The sequence below is a fragment of the Archocentrus centrarchus genome, chromosome 10 (assembly GCF_007364275.1).
Source record: "Archocentrus centrarchus isolate MPI-CPG fArcCen1 chromosome 10, fArcCen1, whole genome shotgun sequence".
NCBI classification, from domain to species: domain Eukaryota; kingdom Metazoa; phylum Chordata; class Actinopteri; order Cichliformes; family Cichlidae; genus Archocentrus; species Archocentrus centrarchus.
Window position 1 is genome coordinate 36,059,308 of NC_044355.1, and position 9,268 is coordinate 36,068,575.

Consider the following 9,268-nt stretch of genomic DNA (forward strand, 5'->3'; position numbering starts at 1 on the left):
CAGGCGCCTCTTCTGTGGAACCAGCTTCCAGCTTGGATTCGGGAGACAGACACCCTCTCTAGTTTTAAGGTTAGGCTTAAAACTTTCCTTTATGATAAAGCTTATAGTTAGGGCTGGATCAGGTGACCCTGAACCATCCCTTAGTTATGCTGCTATAGGCCTAGTCTGCTGGGGGGTTCACATAATGCACTGTTTCTTATTCACCTTATTTACTTTGTTTATACTCCACTCTGCATTTAATCATTAATTGATATTAATCTCTGGCTCTCTTCCACAGCATGTCTTTCTCTCCCCTCAGCCCAACCGGTTGCGGCAGATGACCCCCCCTCCCTGAGCCTGGTTCTGCTGGAGGTTTCTTCCTGTTAAAAGGGAGTTTTTCCTTTCCACTGTCGCCAAGTGCTGCTCATAGGGGGTCGTTTTGACTGTTGGGTTTTCTCTGTATTATTGTAGGGTCTTTACCCACAATACAAAGCGCCTTGAGGCGACAGTTTGTTGTGATTTGGCGCTATATAAATAAAATTGAATTGAAAATTGAATTAAGCAGCATATTTTTATTTTGAGATATATGTAATCAAATTTACATTATCATCTTTTAAGCCTTTTTCCATTACAATGTGACTACACATAAATTATACAGCGAAACATTCAAACAAGACTAAACTCAGAAGAAGTCATTCTATTTTATAAATTAGTATTATCTAGTTGGAAATATACTTTTGGACATTTTCAGCTTTTGTCCCTTTTTCCAATAAGGCTGTGAGCTTCTGTCTGTGAGCTTCTGTCTGTGAGCCTTTGTCATGGAGTTTTTTGTGAACCCTGAACTTTAGTGACTGAGGGAGATAAACAAAGGCTATAACTTGATTTTGGTGACACTACAAGCATTATTTTCATTGAAAAGCATACTCAGTTTTCAGTCTAATTCACTGTAACAAAAAGTCTGTCACACCATCATCCTCTTCTGTGCAGTGGCTTCCCAGCTAGCATTGAACATTCAGACAACATCCCATGAACGCTGCCATAAACGTTCAGTGAATGTTCACATGCATTAATGACATTAAAGACTACCAAGGCAGATGTAATAAGAAAACATATGAACATATAAACTTTTATTTTGCTATACATGGATGTACATAAGAGATATCAGCAAAACCTTCATGAGAAAAATGTAAAAAAAAAAAAAAAAACAGACAGTGGATGTGTGTCTTCCAGCTCATGAGGGGTCGTTTTGACTGTTGGGTTTTCTCTGTATTATTGTAGGGTCTTTACTCACAATACAAAGCGCCTTGAGGTGACTTTTGGTTGTGATTTGACGCTATATGAATAAAATTGAATTGAATTGAAATGAAATGAATTGAATTCCGTGTGGCAGCATCCTCGCCTGTGATTGAGCAATACAGATCACGTGCGGGATCACGCTGAAGGTCTCGCAAGACCAAAGGAAATCAGTGCGCCATTCAAACTGAATGGCGTTCTTTGTCTACGTTACTTTTTTGGTATGACAATGGAGGTCGTCTATATTTTCAACACCCCAGAAGCTCCTCGTGAAAGCGGGCCTCTCTACCGGCCAGCTTCAACCAGCCCCGCTGCAGACGAGAAGACACTGCTGGCTGCAATGAGTGGGTTATGTCCTGTTTTTTCGCAACTTAAAGACAAGATGGCGTCTATTGTATAGAGACTCGATGCTCTGGACTCTAACAAAGAAAAGACGGCAGCACAATCCGAAAACTGCGGTAAGACTTGGTCGTTTCTAAAGCAAAAATACTAAGAGTGGAGGAATGGTCACAGTAAGCTGACAGACGTATTGTGATTTGGTTTCTTATTTTTATTTGGTTTCATCTTATAGGAAGCAGTTCCTGCACAACTCCAAATCCAGTAAAAGCCGGTATGATCCTCTGCAGAGGTAAGAATCAGAAACAAAGCAGCAGTATTCAATATGTGGAGGAGAGAAGAACTTAAAATGTTTTTACTCTTATTTATTTTCACCTTTATTTTCCACAGACTGTGTTCACCTCACAACGCGAGTGTGAGTGTTCCTAATATGTGGACCGTGATATAATTGTGTGTAAGTATCTATTGGTGTTGTTTGTGTGTTTTTTGCCTGAATATGTTTATGTATGCACTGTGTTTATGCTCTTTATTTACAATGTAAAAAAATGTTTTCCAGCTTCTTGTTAAACCTACAGACGGTCCGCCGCAGCTTCTGCTACAGTCAGCCTCACGTTCTGGAAAAGGCGGCAGCCATTAAAAATCCTGCCCGATGACGTGCAAGAAGGAAGCAGGTAAGACGTGTTGGATTGTATTGTTGGTCTGCTGTATTTGTGTAGTTAGCTTGGAAATGCAGTTTTATTTTTGGAAAATATTACTTATTGTTTTTTTTTAACTTTATATAAAATCTGGCTTCTTTTGAACAACCCAAAATGTCTATAAAAAGATGATGCAGTGAAGGTGAAAATAATTATCACTGAATGTTTATAGTTTCAGCAGCTGTAACATTTTGGGACCTAAAAGATAAAAAGTGTATTCTCTGGAGCTTGAAAAAGGCGACTGGACTTCTTTTTGTTTCTTGAAGACGTTTCACCTCTCATCCGAAAGGCTTCTTCTTCTTCACACCTTTGTTCCAGTGACCTCAATAGGCCACAGGAAACAATGGAGCGGAGTCCTAAGTTGGTTTCAACTGAAACCACTGATTAAATATGACCCACGCCCCCTTCACACCTGGGCACATGTGTTCAAGCACATGATCAATAGAGGGTCATAACCACCTCCAGGGGACTACGCCCACAGGGGTTTAAATACCTGGGTCTCTCCACCATTTGGTTGAGAACTGAAGAAGCCTTTCGGATGAGAGGTGAAACGTCTTCAAGAAACAAAAAGAAGACCAGTCGCCTTTTTCAAGCTCCAGAGACTACTATGACCTGGATGACTGAGAATCTACACAGACATATAAAAAGTGTATAATCAGTTTAAAGGTGCCTCAAGGGTTAATGACCAAAATCACTGAAGTACTTTAATCAGTGTTACATTTTTTCAAAGTACTTGTTCATTTGTCTTTTTTTCACAGGATGCAGGAGTTGGTACTTTGTCACATAACCATTGTTTTTGATGACAAAGATGGGCTGATTAATTTTTTTTTTTTTTTTGCATTCAGGGTCTTATCTGCTATGTGTACATTCAAAGTCAAGAGACTCAAACTTTCAGTGTAGTTTCCTGATTTTTCACAATATTTCATTTAGTTTCATAATTACTTAATGTGTGCTCTGTGTCAACAGCTGCTGGCGAGTGTCCTGGCAGTGAAGGAGGTTGCCTTCTAGGATGGTGTCACCACTGACCTCATGTTGGATGAGGAGGATGGCGTCTCAGAGGGCGTATCGGGCTGGATTAAGACCCCCAAGCTTCCCCAGCCAGGAGCTCAGTGACCTCTGAGCCAAACTGCAAGACAGACTAGAAGCTCACCCTAAATACAACACTGTGCACCATAAGTGTTTGTATGCTGGACCATGCTCTGAGAGAAAGCCATCACCACATGGACCAGAAGTAGCAAAGCATTATATGTCATAATGTTTTTGTTTTCTTTATATATATATATATATATATATATGGATTATATAATGTGTGTGAATGTGCATATTGCTTTGTAAATAAAAAAAAAAAGAAATTCAAACTTGTGCCTCACAATTTGTTTCTCTTAGATGATAGATAAAACTTTAATGATCCCACGACGGGGAAATTTGGGCATTACAGCAGCTCAGTACAGAAAACTAAAAATAGAATAGAATAAAATAAAATAAAATAGAAAAACACTATACACATATACATAAGCACTATATACAGAAAATGTATAGTCAATACACACATGTACATATACACACATATACACACACATCAAAACACTATATGTAGATATCAAAATATTATATACGTTTGTAGCCGGTAAGGTACATAGCATTATATATGCATTATATGGGTGAGTGTAATAAATAAAATGTATCTGACTGTATGGATAAAGTGATGGCAGAGGAGGTAAAGTGTCCAAGTGACTCAAGACATTATGAAAGTGTTGTACAGTCTAACTGCTGTTGGGATGAATGAGCTGTGAAAGCGCTCCTTCCTGCAGCGAGGATGTTTCAGTCTCTGACTGAAGGAGCTGCTCAGCTCACCCACGGCCTCATGCAGAGGGTGATGGGGGTTGTTCATGATGGATGTCAGCTTTGCTAACATCCTCCTCTCACCCATCACCATCACAGACTCCAGAGGACATCCCAACACAGAGCTAGACCTCCGCACCAGTTTGTCGATCCTGCTCCTGTCCCTTTCAGTGCATCCACCCCCCAGCAGGCCACTGCATAGAAAAGGGCAGATGCTACCACTGTGTCATAAAAGGTCTTTAACAGAGTCCTGCAGACACCAAAGGACCTCAGTCTCCTCAGCAGGTGGAGTCGACTCTGTCCCTTCTTATACAGGACGTCTGTGTTTGTAGTCCAGTCCAGCTTGTTATTGAGATGAACACCCAGGTACTTATAAGAGACCACTGTCTCAATGTCCTTTCCCTGGATGTTCACCGGTGCTGTAGGGGGTGGCTTCCTCCTGAAGTCTATGACCATCTCCTTCGTCTTGCTGGCGTTGATTTGGAGTGCGTTGTTCTCACACCAGCCGACAAAGTCACTGATGACCCCCCTGTATTCCTGGTCATTCCCATCTGATACACATCCAATGATGGCCGTATCATCTGAGAACTTCTGTAGGTGGCAGTGGTCTGAATTGTACCTGAAATCTGAGGTGTACAGACTGAACAGGAAGGGTGAGAGGACCATGCCCTGTGGCGCCCCCGTGCTGCAGACTACTACATCAGACATACAGTCATGGCACCTCACATACTGTGGTCTGTTGGTGAGGTAGTCGATGGTCCATGCCGTCAGCTGACTGTCTACTCCGGCTCCCTCCATCTTCCCTCTCAACAGTGCAGGCTGGATGGTGTTGAAAGCACTGGAGAAGTCAAAGAACATGACCCTCACAGTGTTCCCCGCCTGCTCTAGGTGAGAGAGGGATCTGTGCAGCAGGTAGATGACGGCATCGTCCACCCCAATGCCAGGCTGGTAGGCGAACTGCAGGAGGTCCAGCGCTGAGCTCACCAGTGGGCGGAGGTGATGAAGGATGAGCCTCTCCATGGTCTTCATCAGGTGAGAAGTCAGGGCCACAGGTCTGTAGTGGTTGGACTCCCTGGGCTGTGCGATCTTTGGCACTGGAACTATGCAGGAAGTCTTCCACAGTTCAGGAACCCTCTCCAGATTCAGGCTCAGGTTGAAGATGTGCAGGACCACCTGACAGAGCTGGTCTGCACAGTCCCTGAGCAGTCTGGAGCTGATTTCATCTGGACCCGCTGCCTTCCTCATCTTCGTCTTTCTGAGCTGACTTCTCACCTGATCAGCTGTGAGGTGGATGTGAGGCTGGGTGGGGGTGGGTGATGGGGCTGGCTCCGCTGTGGGTGAGGGTGAGTAGAGTGCAGGCAATAATAGCACTACACCAGGAGAGAGGGGGGTCAGCATACGGAGGGCAGCAGATGGGAGCTGAGGGGTGGGGGGAGGTGGTCAACCACCCAGAGTCAAATCTATTGAAAAACAGGTTCAGGTCCTTAGCCCACCCCCGGTCAGCAGACACTGTGGCTCCTCCATTGTCCTCGAAGTGGCCAGAGATTTTTTCATGTTTCTCCAGACTTCTCGGACTTTGTTATGTTGGAGCTGTTCCTCCATCTTCCTCCTGAAGCTCACTTTGCCTCTCCGGATCTTGTATTTCACATCCTGTTGCACTCTCCTCAGTTCCTCCTTGTCTCCAGATCTGAAGGGCCTCTTCTTCTCGTTCAGCAGGGCCTTCAGCTCTGGGGTCACCCACGGTTTATTGTTGGAGAAGCACCGTACCTTCTTGGTTGGCACAGTGTTCTCCACACAGAAGTTCATGTAGTCTGTGATGCAGTGGGTGAGGGCGTCGATGTCCTCACCATGAGGCCTGCAGAGTTCCTGCCAGTCTGTACATTCAAAACAGTCTCTCAGGGCCTCACTGCAGTCCTCAGACCAGTCTTATTGTCTTCTTGGTGGGGGGTTTCTTCTTCACAATGGGGGTGTAGGTGGGGTGAAGAATGACCAGGTTGTGGTCTGAGTGGCCAAGCGGGGGTAGAGGTGATGAGCTGTAAGCCTCCTTTGTGTTAGCAAACAGCAGGTCTATAGTTTTATTGTCCCTTGTGTGGCAGTCAACATATTGGGTGAAGTTAGGGAGAGTGGAAGAAGGTGAGGCATGGTTGAAGTCCCCAGAGATGATAGTCAGGGACTGCGGATGTGCTGTCTGTAACTGAGAGACGGTGGTGTGGATGTCCTCACAGGCTGCTGTAACGTCGGCCGACGGCGGGATGTAAACAATTAACACAAAAACATGTGAAAACTCCAATGCCCTCCAATGTTACTACGGAGTCTGGTGTGTGGTCCGTGAGCCAAGTCTCCGTGAACAGCAGGAGGCTGCTCTGCTGGTACTCCCACTGCAGTCTTGTTAGCGCCGTTAATTGAATTCCTTTTATTTGAGGTTATTAGCATGGTATGATTACAACATAACATACAAGGTATATCACAGAAATAATAATTAAAAATAATTTTTATTACCGGGTTATTATTTATTAGGGAGGGGCTTACCCAGGCCTGTCTTTATAAAGGCCAATGGGGGACAGATCTACCAACCAATCACATGTGAGTGCTGAATTGTGATGGCATTTTTTTCATCCAATGAAATAAGCCACGTGGGTCTGTTGCCGCTGCTTCGGCTTGAGGCGCTGCTATTCATATGTAAAGTAGAGACGTTAACACCTCCCGCCTGCCGGCTCCCCCCGTACCTTTACCCCCCGCTGCTTCTGGTGGTACGTAAACGACCACATCTGTCTCAGGCAAACGAAAATGCGGATCCCTGTATGCTGACGAAAGCTGCCATTTACTAGCGGCGCCCGCGTCAGTATACGGAGACGAATATGCTTCTTTTCGTGCAGTGTAATCTCCTGTATTATTGCCACCATCACAATCTTTATGTAGTAGAAGCCTGTTCTAGTTTCTGCAGTTTTGCAGAAATGTACAAATACAAAAATGGCAGTGGATTTGAGTCTGGTCTTTGCTGTCCTTTCAATAATTACTTTCATTGCACAGTTTATTTTCTATGAAGCTTTTAATTCTAAACACCTGAAGGTACTGTTGGTGATCATTAGCATGAATTAACTGGCATGGTTTTGTCCTCCTTGTTTCTTTCTCTGCAGGGATGGAACTGATAAGGATTCATTCCGACTCCAGTGGGATTCCTCTGCCATGATCAAAGTCTTAAGCGAAACCTGTCAAGAGTGGCGATCATCTTGGAAGGGAGTGCGGTCATGGCTGAGCTAGCCAACCTTCCTCAGGCCTTCTGTGTCTTTTTTTTGGACTGATTTATGGCTTACACCTGGACTACCCCAAGTATATGAAGAATAGTTTCCACACTCCAGGAGGTGATGCTCAGCCTGGGTACGGGTACCCTGAAAAAAATCAGCTTGCTGTGTAGGAATCCTACTGCTCCAGGTGTTTGGTTTTAATTAATGTTGGACTTCTGGAAAAACACGTTTGCTCTTTTTGTATTTCAGTATTGGCACTTATATCTTGTTTGAATTTTCATCTGGAATCAGTCATATGTTTTTGATGTCATTTAGTTGTTACAGTACTTTTCACAGCATCGGACCTGCTGTTAAACAGCTGAGAAAGAGAAGTTGAAAGACTTATACGCTCATGACCTGATTATTCAGTGTTGTTGGATCTCAAACAGCACTGTGCCTGCAACCTTTAAGGGAACTATTAAATAAAAAATGAAAATTCAGTAATTATTTAACTTTCATGTTTGAAGTTAAAACCTTTAAAGAAATAAAATAGAAAAAGAATGTAATTTTGTCATTTTCTTCTTTGTTAATGTAGTTGAAATCCCAGATGCTTAAGCCTTTAAGTTAAATTCACTTAAGTTTTCAGTTTACATTAATTTTTTTAAGGCAACCGGTTTCCTCAAATTTTTTAAGTAAAATCAACTTGGCATTCATTGTAATGAACTTAATATAATAAGTTCAGTTGATACAACATAAGATTTTAAGTTAAATCAACTTGATATTTAATGAGTTATACTTAAGCATTTAAGTTAAATTCACTCAAGTTTATAGTTTACATTACTTAAATTTTTTAAGGCAACCGGTTTCCTCAAATTTTTTAAGTAAACTCAATTTAGAGTACAGTGTGTGGACTTTGCGGCACTGGGGGACTGTGACTGCCGCTTTGTGGCATCTGTGGGTCTTCCCCGGTTGGTGGTGGTGATGGGGGACCTGGTCGGGTGTTGTTTTGTGGTCTTGGGGTGTTTGGCCTGGGGTGCTTATGGTGGCGGGTGCTGGCTCTGGGCTGGGTGGCTGGCCTCTCCTGTACCTGTCCTGGTGCAGGGTCTGGGGCCCTGGTGCCTGGGGTCAGCCGTCTCCTGGCTGGGTCCCGTCCTGCGTGAGGGTGGTCCGTTCCACCTCAGCTGCACCCCTGGGTGGGGTGTGTTGGCTCACGTTGGACATGCAGTTTGTGCTTCGGGGATTTGGAGGTACTCACTGGCATGTGAGTACGGCCATCAACATGGCTTCGCTCGCAGTGCTGCATTGCCACCCTCCCCTCCTTTTTTAATTACACTATAGCCATTATGGCTAATGACACTTCACCATACACATAAAGCATTGGGGGACAGACGTGTGCCCCAGAAGTTGCGCTGTGGGACTACTGTAGTGGCCCCACTCGCTACTTCACTGCTGCCCCTCACTTTTATTTACACTTTAGACATTGAGAGTTTTGGGAGGATAAGTATTGGTGAGCACTGCTGATTGGCAGTCAGGTGCTCATCAGGTAGCTGCCCCCTCAGCACTCTTTTTCATACAGAAACATACTCACTTTTTACACTTCATACACTCACATATTCTGACACCTGCACCCAACATTTCAACTTCCAGATGAGTGGGGAGGGGAGTAGGCAGGTCTTTTCATTCCCGTTTCCTACACCTGACCTGGAAGGGGGGGTTGGCTAAGGTGTCGGGGATGGGGCTGGCTGCGCTCTGGAGTGACTGCTGGCTCTGTGGGCACTCATTTGCCCATGCGTCGGATGATAGGTTCCTGAGTGGAAGTGTGTGTCCTGTGGTGTATGTGCGTGTGTGCGTGCGTGTGTGCATGTGTCGGTGCATGTATGGCTCATCCTGGGTCTGTGG